This window comes from Alnus glutinosa, chromosome 12 (genome assembly GCF_958979055.1).
Source record: "Alnus glutinosa chromosome 12, dhAlnGlut1.1, whole genome shotgun sequence".
Lineage (NCBI taxonomy): Eukaryota > Viridiplantae > Streptophyta > Magnoliopsida > Fagales > Betulaceae > Alnus > Alnus glutinosa.
This window is the reverse complement of record NC_084897.1, coordinates 4,425,144-4,439,921: the sequence shown is the minus strand read 5'-3', so window position 1 is coordinate 4,439,921 and position 14,778 is coordinate 4,425,144.

The window sequence follows — 14,778 nt, the reverse complement described above, 5'->3', positions numbered from 1 at the left end:
ATCATTTTCTACTATAAAAAAACGCTAATTTTTAATCTCAAAAATCCAACACCCAAACACAATTTCAAAATAAATAAATAAATTATATTCATCACTCAAACACATTTTCTTGCATTAAAATTCGCAAAGAAAATAAGAATTCAATTTTAATTTCAAAAATCTAACGCACAAAACCCAAACCAACCATAAATATCCCGTGAAATTGAGCTGAATTTCATAGTACAGTGTTACCTCTCCTCCGTAAAATCATTTTCATCATGTTAATCATTTGCCACCAAAATATTTTTCAATTATTAGCTTTTCTTGATTTACATGAAGATAAACCATAACGGCATAACACATTTAATAATTTAAACAATAATTTTAGAACAAATTCAATTTTTTGAGAATGGAATCACTCTCCCTAATATGTTTTCAGAATTATGTTTTACATTTTTTCAAACTATTCAAACATAATTTTAAGGGAAAAATACATTTTACCCCCCTAATATTTCACCTATTTTTCAATCTCACTTCTAAAGTAAAAAAAATTTGCAATGAACCCGAACTAAGTTTTAAAAAATTTTAATATTGCCCATCCAATACGTAAGTCTGTTTTTTCTTATGAAAATAGACCCACATGCGACACACATAGATTTTTAAGAAAAATGCATCCCAAAATATCCCAATTTTATAAGAAAAAAAAAACCCAAAAAAAAAATAAAATTGAGGGTGCCCGGCCACCCCCATTTGACCTAAGAAAGCCACCCTCATTCGCCCTGCCTAGGGTGACGAACCACCCCCATTGCCCATGGGATGGTTCAGCCACCCCTATGTCACCAAATGGGGGTGGCTCGCCACCTCCATGTGGCCAGCCACCTCCATGTGGCCAAAATGTGGAAGGGTTGAGCCACCCACCAATGGGGGTAGTTCGCCACCTCTTGGCTAGCTAAATGGGGGTGGCTTCATAGCCACCCCTTAAGGGTGAAGCCACCACCATTTGGCTACATAGGATGGCCGGACCACCTCTACGGGTCATAGGGTGGCTAACCACCTCAGACTGGCTAAATAGCCACCCCCAAATGGTCCATGTGGTGGCTTCAGTCACTCCAATATTTTTTAGGATATTTTGCAAAGCATTTCTCTTTATAAAATCCCGTGTGCGTCACAGGTGGGTCTATTTTTGTAAAAAGTGATGGATTTAAATAATGGATGGATAACATTAAAAAATTTTAAAACTTAGTTGTGGTACATTACAATTTTTTTGACTTTAGAGGTAAGATTGAAAAAGAGGTTAAATATAGGATGATGTAAAGGGTATTTTTACTATGGTTGGCAAAATGGGTACCCGACATGACTCGTTAAGACCTGCGACCCGTTTAAGTTAAACCCAAACACGACCCGTTTATATTAACGGGTCGGGGCTCCAAACATGACATGAACACGATAATTTCATGGGTCACCAGACACAACCCGTGAAACCCGTTTGACCCTAATCTAATAATCTAAGCTAAACAATGTAAACATCCACAAACACTCGATTTTAGGGGGTTTTCATTCTCTGAACTCCATATGGTATTATACATTCAAATTACAGACCATCAAATTGGGAACTAAAACATGATTTACAAGTTATTTCACTCAGATACCCATTTCTCAATTCATTCAATCAATTCTAGATTTGTCCATAGATTTAGCAAAGCTAAAAAAGCTAATAAAGAAAAGTTGATGAACTTCGAACACATACCGCACGCCCTTGGTGGACTCGTCATCCAAATCACACCGCTTCCTCACACCACCGCCATTAGCACCGCCTCTACCACCACCGCCGTGATTTGCTCTCAAGTCCAAACTCATTGGATCACTCGATTCACTCCCCGAAACGTCCTGATTCGCACCGCTAACGTCCCTGAACTGCACGCTCCCCAGCCCCAATCCCCGTCCAAACTCCCCCACACCCTCGCTGCCATTCATCGGGAACTGAAGAAGAAAGGGCGGCGTGGCTGAAGCTTGAAGGAGAAACCAAGAAAGAAAAGAAGACAGAAAGGGGAAGAAGTTAGGGCTTTTCGGCCATAACCTCAATTACCTAAATAACCTAATAATCTAAATCAGTAGACAATAAATCTAATCCCATTTCTTTCTTCTTCTTTTTTTTCGCCAAACTGAGATAAACGGGTCGATCCGTTTAAGACCCAAATCCGTTTAAGGTAGACCCAAACCCACTAATTTCGTGTCATGTTCGTGTCGAGTTGTCATGTCGTGTCAAAATTGCTAGCCCTAATTTTTACCAAATTTTAAACATTTTTTTCTTTATTGTTTTCAAAATTTTAAAAATAGAAAACGAAAAGTGAAAACAATGACTACAACGTAATAGTCAATAGACCACTTCCAAACAATCCCAAATTCTGAAGCACTGGAAGAAATAGCTTAGACACCGCCATTCCCGGATGGAATTTTGACATGTCCAGCTTAATCCCAATCCAGCACTCGAGAGGATCTCTTGATAAACAAGAAGTGGTCTGAGACTGAATCGGACAAACTCGGTGAGTCAACAATGTTTGCTCTTCTCTGTTCAAGACAGCTTCTCTTCCCCAAAAGTAGGAGGTCCGAATTTGAGTATTTTCAGCAAAATGCTTTCTTTATTCTAAAATCATTCACATCGATAGGATTATTGGAATCTAATGAAACACAACAAGAAGGAAAACATTCTTTTAGAGTGTCTTACCTCATAAACTCATGCGGGTTGTCCCCAAAATCTGCTACTTTAGCATCCCAAAGAGTGAACTTTGAGAACCCAGAGAAACCAGACTCAATGCTTAATCTTCTCAAAGAAAATGGATTCACCAATACCTAGATCTCCAAACTTGTCAGGATATATCCACTGTTGCTTTTATTTGATCCTGAGAAGATCCTTTTGCCCAAGATTGAGTTTTTCCGTTCTTTGGGGATTTCGAGCTCTGACCTCCCTGGGATCCTCTCTTCAAACCTGTTGGTACAGTTTCCGGTATGATGACGTGTCGCCTGGTGATTCGCTGCTGGGTTCTGATCTACTACTTCAATCCTGCAAAAAGAACAAACAACTCGTCGGGGGTGCCAACTACGCCCACTTCGATACCTAAGTCAGTTCAAATCAATTTTCTGAAGAGTATTTTCAATCTCAATCTCAAGAACTCAGAGAATTCGTAATTTCATACCTGGTGTGACGGTCTTATTTATAAGCCAGATTTGCGGTCTCACCAGACTTCTTGATGCCTAGTTGGATTAGGAGTTTGAGTCTTAGTTTGGTTGAACTTTAACCATATCTTCAGGAAATTCGAATGGGATTGTAGAGTCTGAAGTTGATTGCGTTTGTACCTCTTTAAACTTGATTCCGTATCAATAACTATCTTATCCCATTAATTATGGAATTGTGGTTTATCCCTGATCTTCTGGGATTCTATCCTCATCGCATTCTAAGACAACTGCGGCACACTTCAGCCAACCTCCGAGGTGATAATACCCGAGATATGTTCGCTCCGACTTGGAGATCTCGAGGTATCGCCGCACCATAACAGGGTTGTGTAAGGCCGAGTTGTTACTCCAAGATGTTGTCGTGCTGAATTGAGATCACAACCGAGGCGTTATTACCCCGAGGCGCTATTACCCCGAAGCGTTATTACTCCGAGACACAAATACCCGAGATATGTTTGCTCCGTTCAGACTAGGAGATCCCGGGATATTTTATATACCGTAACCTGGAATGTGAAGACCGAGACGTCGTTATACCTCCGAGATGTCTTTATACGTCCGAGACGTCTTTATACCTAGACAATCTTTTCTTTGCTGGGCGGAACAAATGTCCGAGACGTGACTCCGAGATGTTTCTAAATCCACGTGTCTCTAGGGTTAATTTTATCCTTAACAGTTACCCCCCTAATTCTCTGATTTTAGAAATAAATGGAAATAAGAGAATTACTTTCTGTCTGCCAACCTGTACCTGCTACTGCGAAGGGCGCGTCTTTTCAACAGTTCAAATATTTAAACCTTGCCGCTTCTTTTCCAATGACGACGTCAGCTCTGAAACGCCGTCCTTTGTCATCATGAAACGGTACTATCGAGGTAGCGCATTTAATTCTTGAATACGGAACGCACGCCTTTTCAACTTCGGAAATTTTGAAATGATGGCGCCTTTCGGTATTTTGGACACGTAAGGGAGGGGGTATTTAAAGTTTTGAACACTTTCACTGTTCATTCCTCGTCATTTACCTATTCTCTCTCTCGATCCTCCATTGTTGCCTTCTTCTTAAACTCCTTTCTTTCTCTGTATCCTCTGTTTCTACTTTTCTTCTTTCTTCCATGGCTCCTAAGAAAGCTGCTTCGGCTGTCCCTGCTACGTCTCGGGCTCGAACGAAAAGGTCCGACGGCTTCGTGGATCTCTCTCCCCTGGAGAGAAGGGTGGAAACCGCCCTTTTTGCGAAGCATGAGGGTGTTCTTCGTCTGAACTACGAAATTCCTCCAACAGTGAGGATGTTCTATCAAGCACCTGGAGCTCGGCTTATTGATGGCGGCGACATCACCTTGTATGAGAGGATGTTTCTTGCTGGGCTACGGTTACCATTTCCGGAGATTGCTCGGGATTTCGTCCTTTTTCTGATGGTTGCACCCAGTCAGATTATGCCTAATGCCTGGAGGTATTTATTCGCTTCGTACATCCTTTGGAGGCTCATGTTGAAGAAGGAGATGAAGATCCTGCAATTTTTTTAACATCTACAGACCGAGACAATCTTCTGAGGGGATGATTGAACTCTGTGTTCGTCACCCGCCTGTCTTCATCAAGCTCAAAAGTGGGCTAACAAACAACAAATTCTGGGAAATGCAATTTTTCAGGGTTTCTGGGGAGTGGGAATGCCCTGAAGGCACTCTTCTGCCTGAAGACCGTAGGATGCCTCGGACCTGGCAATTGCTATGACCTGACCGAAGCGACCCCCCTTCACTCAGTGTATCCGACCTGGAGGATGTCAAGAAGATAAGTGGGTGGTCCGCTGCTAGGGTCAAGGCTGACAAGTTAGAAGAAGTTGATTTTGATAACCTTGTCACCAAGGAGAATTTAAGGCAATTTCTTGGATACGACATCCCGAGACAAACAGCTAATTACCAAGAGAGGGGCTATTAAGAAGAGGAATGACGCCCCTCCATCTCCGAAGCCCGTTTCTAAGAAGAGGCCATTCAAAAGTTCCGAAGAAGTTCCCAAGGATGTCCCTCTGCGGAAGAAACAGAACATTCCTCTAGCTGCCTTGGGTGCAAGGAGAACTCCCCTTCGGTTCCGTCATCTGGAGTGAACGTTGAAGAGGGATCTGCAAGTTTTCAGGGTTTCATTCCAGAAGTTTCTCCTACACCAGAAGCTAGTGCTGCTCCTTCCTTTGTTTTAAGGGATGAGTCTGGCTCCGAGGCATCGTATCAGGGTGAACAGGGTGCAGAAACTTCTTTTGCGGAACCTCCTCTCGGAACTTCGACAGTGACTGCCCCGGAACCAGAGAGATCTGGAGAAGGAGATGAGACTGTTCCTGAGGCCCGAGACATACAAGTCACGCGCAGGGTAAAACATCCGGCCAGAAAGCGGAAGTTCACAGCCCAGGACCGAATTGCTAAAAAGATCTTGGAGGCCGAGCGGATGTGGGGCAAGGCGGTTATAAGACCTTCTGATGCCGAAGAGGTGCGTCAAGAGCCCACTGCTTCAGGTGGTGAATCTTTTGAAGAGAGGGATGAGGAAGTTGGCACCCCCCGAGATGAGCCTCTTGTTGAGGAGTTTGAAGCTGAAGGTACTCTCCGAACTCCTTCCTCGGAACGTCCAGACACTCCACCACCTCCCGCGAAAAATTTGAAACGGGGCATGCCACCCCCCAAGCTCCATGTTCTGCACCTGTACAACTTGAAATTCATACTGGAGCACCTGAGGTTGAAAATACCGAAGAGCCTAGAACTTCTCGGGAAGCGGTTGATCAGGATATGCCGGGCGCCACTTCTGAAGTACAGGGTGCAAGTCAACCCAAAGTAACTCCCCATCTCGGAGTGCCTGAAGAGTCTCGGATCGACTTCGAGAACATCACTCCTGAAGCAGGTGTGCTTCCCGAGTCTTCTACTAGGAGCGGGTCTCGTGTTGAGGCCAGCCCTTCCAGACTAAGATCTGATGGGTCCGAAGCGGCTCCAAGTACAGGGGCTGTACCTCCTGTGGGTCCTAGCTCCTCCTCTCGGGTCTCAGCTAGTTTTGAAGTTTTGGGCAGAGGCCTTCTGGGTCATCCAATGGAGGCTATAAAGAACCTAATTCCCGAGGGGTATCTGGGAAATGCAGGGGTGTCTTCTCCCGAGAAGATTGCTCAAGGCATTCTTATCTCTCATTATCAGGTAAGTTTCTGAAACCAGGCCTTTTCATTCTACCCGCATCTTGATTCTGACTTTGCTTACTTTTCTCTTTAGCTTCTTGTGAAGATGACCGCCCTCTGGCAGAAGTACGAAAATCGTCCAGCGCCCCCACCTGCTCCTGCTCCCGAAGTGCAAGCTCGCATCTCGGGCTTGGAGAATGAAGTTGCGGCACTGAAGGCCCTCCTTCAATCTAAGGACGAGGAACTCGCATCTCGGGACTCAATTATATCCGAGATGCGTTCTGCCAATGCTTGTTTGAAGAAAGAAGTACTGGAGGCCAATGAGCGGTACACACGTTCTGTCGCAAGCCTTTCTACCGAGCTGGATCGTGCAGATCAGTTGTCCCTTCGTTTGTCGGCCGTGCAAAACGAATGCTCCGAAGCGTGCAAAAATGCTATGAATGCCGAAGCCGAAAAGGACAAACTGAAAGATGAGGTTGAAAGGCTTAAGGCCGAGAGGAATAAAGCTGTTAAGGCGCAGGATCACTCAGAGAGTCTCTTAATTAGGCTCAGGGCTAGATATGACACGGATCGGGCAAAGCTCAAGCGTTATCTGAAGCAATTGAGCTATGTGCCATACCTTCGGGATCAGAGTTGGGCTCGGGGGTGCAACTAGGGTTTCGAAAATTTTTGAACCTTGGTAACGAATCCCCAATATAAATTCGACCCCAAGACGGTTGGGCCGATGCTTGTTGGTTTTCCTGAAGAAGCCATCTTAGAGATAAAAGAGTTCGGTAAGGACTTTATGCCTAATGTTCCGAGTTGGGGTGATGACACGCCAGATCCTCGAGAGGATCCACTTGATGATGCCGCAAGCTAAAAGCTTCTCAGGCAGATGCCTGACTTTTTTATTTTTCTTTCTTTTTCTCTTTTTTATCAACCTGTAAAGAACTTCAAATATGAAATGAAATCTTTTGGATGAAACTTTTACCTTTTAATTCTCTCTTCTCTGATCATAGCATTCGGAGGAGCCTTTTACTGTGATATTCTTCTCTGCATTCTCATATGAGGAATAGATTATCTTGAATGTTCTTTTCCTTTAAATCTTCTAACTTTGTCGTGGTATCCTTTCCATAACCCTTTCGGGTCGTCCGAGGAAAGGATTTGAACCAATTCATCATCTTATCCTTCGGAAACCTCCAACCGGGAGGTTTCAACCCTTTGTATCCTTTCCCTGGCCCTTTCGAGCTGTTCGAGGAAAGGATTCGGGCGGATTCTTCTTTGGATATCCTTAGCCTTATCCTTCGGAAACCCCCAACCGAGGGGTTTCAACCCTTTGTATCATTTCCCTGGCCCTTTCGGGCTGTTCGAGGAAAGGATTCGGGCGGATTCTAGTCCTCATCCTTCGGAAACCTCCAACCGGGAGGTTTCAACCCTTTGTATCCTTTCCCTGACCCTTTCGGGTTGTTCGAGGAAAGGATTCGGGCGGATTTCTTTCCCGAACATCCCCACCATAACTCTTTCGAGTCGTTCGAGGTGGGGAGTCAGATGGACGCTAATGTAGCTTGATCATCTTTGGGGAATTTTGATGAAGAAGTGCTTCCATGCTATCCCGGGCTGCTGCTCATAGATTGATCGAATCTAGGAGACTCTCTGTTCTTTCTTGTTCTCGGTGTTGGACTAACCGAGGAGCTTCGGATATTCTCAGTCTTCCCGTAACCCCTAATCGAGGGATTTCTTTCTGTTGCATCCTTTCCATGACCCTCTCGGGTTGTTCGAGGAAAGGATGCAAGTGAATTATTTTCTAAGTATAACTCAGATTGATTCTGCAATTGTCAATATGTACTGGAAATAGACATTCTTTATTGAATATGAAATTGTTTGGAAAAAGCTGAAAAAAGCAATAAATTACATAAAATATCTCTTCAGGTGCTCGGCATTCCATGATCTCGGGAGTATCTTCCCTGTCTCGGTCATTAAGCGATAAGCTCCCTTCTAATGGCATCCTACTACCTTATAGGGACCTTCCCATCCGGGTCCCATTTTGCCTTCCGCTGGATCTTTTGACATTAAGCTCACCTTCCTGAGTACCCAATCTCCGAGCTGGAACTTTCTGGGCACCACCTGTTTGTTAAAGTACCGAGCCGTTCGATTCTGATATGCTGCCCATGTGACGTGAGCATCGTCTCTTTTCTCCTGCAAAAGATCCAGGTGTACCTTAGCATTTTCATCGTTGAGTCCTGGATTGTAGTGAGCTACACGGAAGCTTGGAGATCCTACTTCGACTGGTATCACCGCCTCGGTTCCATACGTAAGTGAGAATGGTGTCTCGCCAGTTGGAGTTCTTCTGGTGGTTCGGTACGACCACAGCACCTCTGGAACATATTCAACCCATGCTCCTTTCTTCTTATCAAGCTTTTTCTTCAGAGTCTTTACCAGGGTCTTGTTCGTCGCCTCTACCTGACCGTTCGCCTTTGGGTATAGTACCGAAGCATAATGGTTTCGGATACGGAGCTCCGAACACCACTTCCGAAATGGTTCTCAGTCAAACTGCTTCCCATTTTCTGTGACGAAAGCATAAGGAATCCCAAACCGGCACACCACCGATTTCCAGAGGAAAGTTATAACATTCGCTGTGGTTATAGCTGCTAATGCTTCTGCTTCCGCCCATTTAGTAAAATAGTCAACAGCTACAACCAAGAATTTCCGTCCACCTTTCCCTACCGGCATTGGGCCAACTATATCCACCCCCCATTTCGCAAATGGCCATGGAGAAGTGAGGGGGGTGAGCTTCTCGGGACTTGCTTTCATGATTCTTGAGAACCTCTGGCACTTGTCACAGGTTTTGACTAGAAGAGCTTAATCTTTCTTAATCGTAGGCCAATAGTAGCCCGCTCGGATGGTTTTTTGTGCCAGCATCCTTCCTCCTGAGTGGTCTCCGCACACACCTTCATGGATTTCCCTGAGAACATAATTCGACTCGGCCTTGGAGAGGCATTTGAGCAGGGGTTCGGAATATCCTTTTGTACAGTATCTCTCCGAGAAGGCAGAACCGTGTTGCTTGTATCTTCACCTTCCGAGCCGCGACCTTGTCTTCGGGCAGCAACCCATTTCTGAGGAACTAGATAATGTCCCTTGCCCATTCTGGCTCATCTGGTGCTGAGTCTGCTTCCATAACCTTGGTCCTCGGGGCTATCGAAGGCTCGGTCAGAACAATAATTTGCCTTCTTGATGCTTCAATCTCTTCTTCTGTTCCCAATGCAATCTTCGAGAACTCATCAGCTCGGATGTTTTCCTCCTGAGGTATCTTTGTGATGACGAACCTTTCGAAATAGATTGGAATCGCCGTACCTCTTCCAAATACCTGGCCATTCTATCTTCTTGTGCTTCGAATTGCCCTTGGACTTGGCCTACGACCACCTGAGAGTCACTCCGGATTTCGACATTAGTTGCCCCCATCTCTCGGGATAACGCCAAACCCGCTATCACCGCTTCGTACTCAGCTTCATTGTTCGTCGTAACGAAGTCCAGTTTTACAGTAAAACCGAACTCTTGTCCTTCGGGATTCCTGAGGAGGACTCCTACTCCGCTTCTGCCCTGTGTGGAAGAGCCATCTACAAAAACAACCCAGGTTGACTCCTTAGGAAGTTCTTCTGCTTCAGGAATGTTGCAGAATTCTACCAGGAAATCTGCCAGAACCTGTCCTTTGATAGCCGTCCGAGGATGAAACTCGATATCAAATTGTCCGAGTTCCACCGCCCAGTTGACTAATCTTCCCGAGAGGTCAGGTTTTTGCAACACCTTCTTCATCGGATACTCGGTTAGAACTCTGATAGCGTGAGCCTGAAAGTATGGCCTCAATCTTCTGGCTGAAATAATCAAAGCGAACGCCAACTTCTCGATCCGAGGATACCTTTCTTCTGCGCCATGCAGTGCTTTACTTGTAAAGTAAACTGGTTTCTGAACTCCTGAATCTTCTCGGACTAGCACCGAGCTTACTGCTGAGGGAGATACTGCCATATAGAGATAAAGAATCTCCCCTTCAGTTGGGCGGCTCAACAGTGGTGGGTTGGCTAGGTATTCCTTCAACTTCCTGAAAGCCTCCTCAGACTCCTCACTCCACATAAATGCTTTTCGTAAAATTTTAAAGAAGGGAAGGCACTTATCTGTCGACCGTGATATGAAACGGTTCAGGGCCGCAATCCTTCCTGTCAGTCATTGGAGTTTTTTCGTTGTTCTCGGGGCCTCCATCTCGAGGACAGCTCTGACCTTCTCTGGATTAGCTTCAATGCCCCTCTGCGACACCATAAACCCAAGAAACTTGCCTGAAGAAACTCCGAAGGCACACTTCGCGGGGTTGAGCTTCATGTTGTATTTTCTTAGAGTCCGAAAAGTTTCTCGGAGGTCTTCTATGTGTTTATTTGCCCGAACACTTTTAACCAGCAGGTCATCTACGTATACTTCAACGTTTCAGCCAATTTGACTTTGAAACATTCGGTTCACAAGTTGCTGATACGTGGCTCCCGCATTCTTCAGTCCGAAGGGCATCATCTTATAGCAGTAAAGTCCTCAGTCTGTGATGAAAGCAGTTTTTTCCTGGTCTGCTTCTTCCATGTAGATCTGATTGTATCCCGAGAAGGAATCCATGAAGCTTAAGAGCTCGTGTCCGGCGGTCGAATCAACCAACAAATCTATCCGAGGCAGAGGAAAGCTATCCTTCGGACATGCTTTATTCAGGTTGGTGAAATCTACGCACATCCTCCACTTGCCGTTAGACTTCTTTACCAGCACCACATTGGCCAGCCACTCGGGATAATCCACCTCTCGGATGAATCCAGCTTTCAGCAACTTCTCTACTTCTTCCGCAACAGCCGTGTTTCGTTCGGCGGCAAATGCCCTCCTTCTCTGTTTCACAGGGCGGTAATTTGGGTCCACATTTAGCTTATGGACAATAACCGAGGGATCAATCCCCGGCATATCTTCATGGCTCCAGGCAAATACATCTTTGTTGCGCCTCAAGAACGCCACCAGATCTTCCTTCATAGGTTGAGGGAGTTGTGAGCCTATATGAACTTTCTTTCCTGAGTCACCTATCTCGAACTCCTCCAAGGCTTCCACAGGCTCCCCCAACGGTGATTGCTATTTTCCATCTTCCTTAGTTTTCTCCCCCCGACTGTGCTGCCTCGGGGTGTCTTTTAAGGACAGATTGTAGCATCACCTGGCTTCCCTCTGGTCTCCCTTCACCTCTCCAACTCCTTCTTCTGTTGGGAACTTCATGCTGAGATGCGGTGTTGAAGTCACAGCTTTGAAGTCGTTGAGAGCTGTCCGTCTTATAATGGCATTGTAGGCCGAGACTTTGTCAACTATCAGGAACTTCACCATAATGACTTTCTGCCTCGGATAAGTCCCTGCCGTCACAGGTAGATCAATATAACTGAGAGGCAACACCTTCTCTCCAGCAAAACCCTGTAACTGGCATGAGACCGGGACCAGCTTTTCTCGTGGAACACCCATGTAATCGAAAGCTGATTTAAACAGGATATCAGCCGAGCTCCCTGTGTCAACAAGGATCCGCCGAGTCTAATAATTTGCTATGGTCAAGGTGACCACAAGGGCGTCTGTGTGTGGAAGCGAAACCCCAGTATAATCATCATCAGAAAACCCTATAACTAGAGGGTTATATTTCCGAGACTTTGGGGGCTTCTGGACCGAGTATACTTCAAAATCGTCCAGCTGCCTGGCATACGCCTTCCGAGCCGAGTTGGACTCACCTCCTCCTCCAAATCCACCCGAGATAGTGTGGATGATAGGGAGATTACCTTGCTGCGCCACCCGAGGTCTACTCCTACTTCTCTCCCTTCCTTCATCCCTTCGAGGTCGAGGTGCTTGCTCTCGGCTTCTTCCTCTTCTGTCTTCTTGTCTCGGTTGATAATTCCTCATTTCATTCCGACCCTCTTCCCTCCTGGGCCACGGATAATGGTCTCACTCCTGATGATTCCTCTCATTGGCGAGAAATCGGACTAGTTTCCCATTCTCGATGAACTTCTCGATCAACTGCCTCAATGATACACACTGCTCGGTCAGATGACCGTATGAATCATGGAAGGCACAGTATTTGTGAGCCAAACGAGGGGGCGGATCTCTTGGAATGGGTCTCGGTCTCTGGTAATTCGGATCTCTTTTGAGTTCCATGAGCACCTCGGTGAGGGAGGCGTTCAATGGTGTCCACTTATAATCTCCGAAATTCTTTTTTACCTTCTTGTATTCTCCGGGACCGGTGTCCTGTACAGGCTCAGGATTCTTCTTCTTCTTGGGCTTCTCGGTGGATGGCTGTTGTTGTTGCTGGGAGTTATCGAGAACGGCTCGGAGCGTTTCTTCCTGATTGATGTACCTGTCCATCTTTACCATAAAGGTATGAAGATCTTTCGGTGGTTTCAACGCCAATTCTGCCATCAGAGGTCCATCCTTCTTCAAGCCTTGGAAGATTGTTCCATAGATGAAATCATCTGGCGCACTCTCGGTGTCCAGCTTCTCCTGGTTGAATCTCCATAGATAGTCTTTTAGAGACTCGTTTGGCCCCTGCTGTACAGAGAGTAGGTATCCTCGGGGTTTTCTTCTAGCTCTCCCAGATACGAACTGGGCCAGGAACTTCCTTCCAAGGGCGTCGAAACAATCAATCGACCTCGGTGGGAGATTCCTGAGCCAGTCTCGAGCCTTTCCTGACAAGGTGAGAGGAAAAGCTCGGCATGCCACAGCATCTGGTGTCTTGTGCAGGGAGACATGGGATCGGAAATTGTCCAAGTGCTCCATCGGGTCTTCACTGCCTGAAAAAACAGGGATGTCAGGTACCTTGAATCTTCCGGGTAGATCGAAGTTGGATACTTCTTCGGTGAATATCGACTCCTTGTGCTGAAAGAGGTTGTCCACGAGAGACTCCTTTCCATCACGCTTCTAATCAATTGTTTTTGACAGCGCATCATATTTTGCGCCCAGGTCCTGGACCATCTTCTACAACCTCCTTTCTAATTCTGTTGGTGGAACCGGATTGACGGGCTCTCCATGATCTTCGTTCAGCGGCCCTTCTTTCTCTCCTGGCCCTTCGGGGTTGCCACCAGGGTTTGTCCCTTCTGCTGCATCATGATTGAATGGCGGCGGCGTCTGAGCAGCTTGGAGCAGAGCATTTTGAGCCAGCAAATCCTCCACATTCTTCTACGCATGGGCCAACTGTTGACTCAGTTGGGTTATTCTGGCCTCTGGTCCAGCAGATTCTGCTTCTCCACGAACATCGTCTCGGCTGGTAGGCGGTGCATCGTTTTGAATCGACTTGGAACGTCTCGTAGTCACCATCGCGGATTTGTTTTTTGTAAGAACAACACAAGTCTTTCCCACAGACGGCGCCAAACTGTTGGTACAGTTTCCGGTATGGTGATGTGTCGCCTGGTGATTCGCTGCTGGGTTCTGATCTACTACTTCAATCCTGCAAAAAGAACAAACAACTCGTCGGGGGTGCCGACTACGCCCACTCCGATGCCTAAGTCAGTTCAAATCAATTTTCTAAAGAGTATTTTCAATCTCAATCTCAAGAACTCAGAGAATTCGTAATTTCATACCTGGTGTGACGGTCTTATTTATAGGCCAGATTTGCGGTCTCACCAGACTTCTTGACACCTAGTTGGATTAGGAGTTTGAGTCCTAGTTTGGTTGAACTTTAACCATATCTTCAGGGAATTCGAATGGGATTGTAGAGTCCGAAGTTGATTGCGTATGTACCTCTTTAAACTTGATTCCGTATCAATAACTATCTTATCCCATTAATTATGGAATTGTGGTTTATCCCTAATCTTCTGGGATTCTATCCTCATCGCATTCTAAGACAACTGCGGCACACTTCAGCCAACCTCCGAGGTGATGATACCCGAGATATGTTCGCTCCGACTTGGAGATCTCGGGGTATCGCCGCACCATAACAGGGTTGTGTAAGGCCGAGTTGTTACTCCGAGATGTTGTCGCGCTGAATTGAGATCACACCGAGGCGTTATTACCCCGAGGCGCTATTACCCCGAAGCGTTATTACTCCGAGACACAAATACCCGAGATATGTTTGCTCCGTTCAGACTAGGAGATCCCGGGATATTTTATATACCGTAACCTGGAATGTGAAGACCGAGACGTCGTTATACCTCCGAGATGTCTTTATACGTCCGAGACGTCTTTATACCTAGACGATCTTTTCTTTGCTGGGCGGAACAAATGTCCGAGACGTGACTCCGAGATGTTTCTGAATCCACGTGTCTCTAGGGTTAATTTTATCCCTAACAAAACCCATTTTTGTTATCGAGAAGCTTAAAGAAACAACTAATCTCGTGCTATGATTTCCTCAAGAGTGTACTTCTTGTCGAGGAAAAAGTCCTTACAACTTTGAAGCGCTCACCACGGGCTTTTCTATATAATGTGACAAATA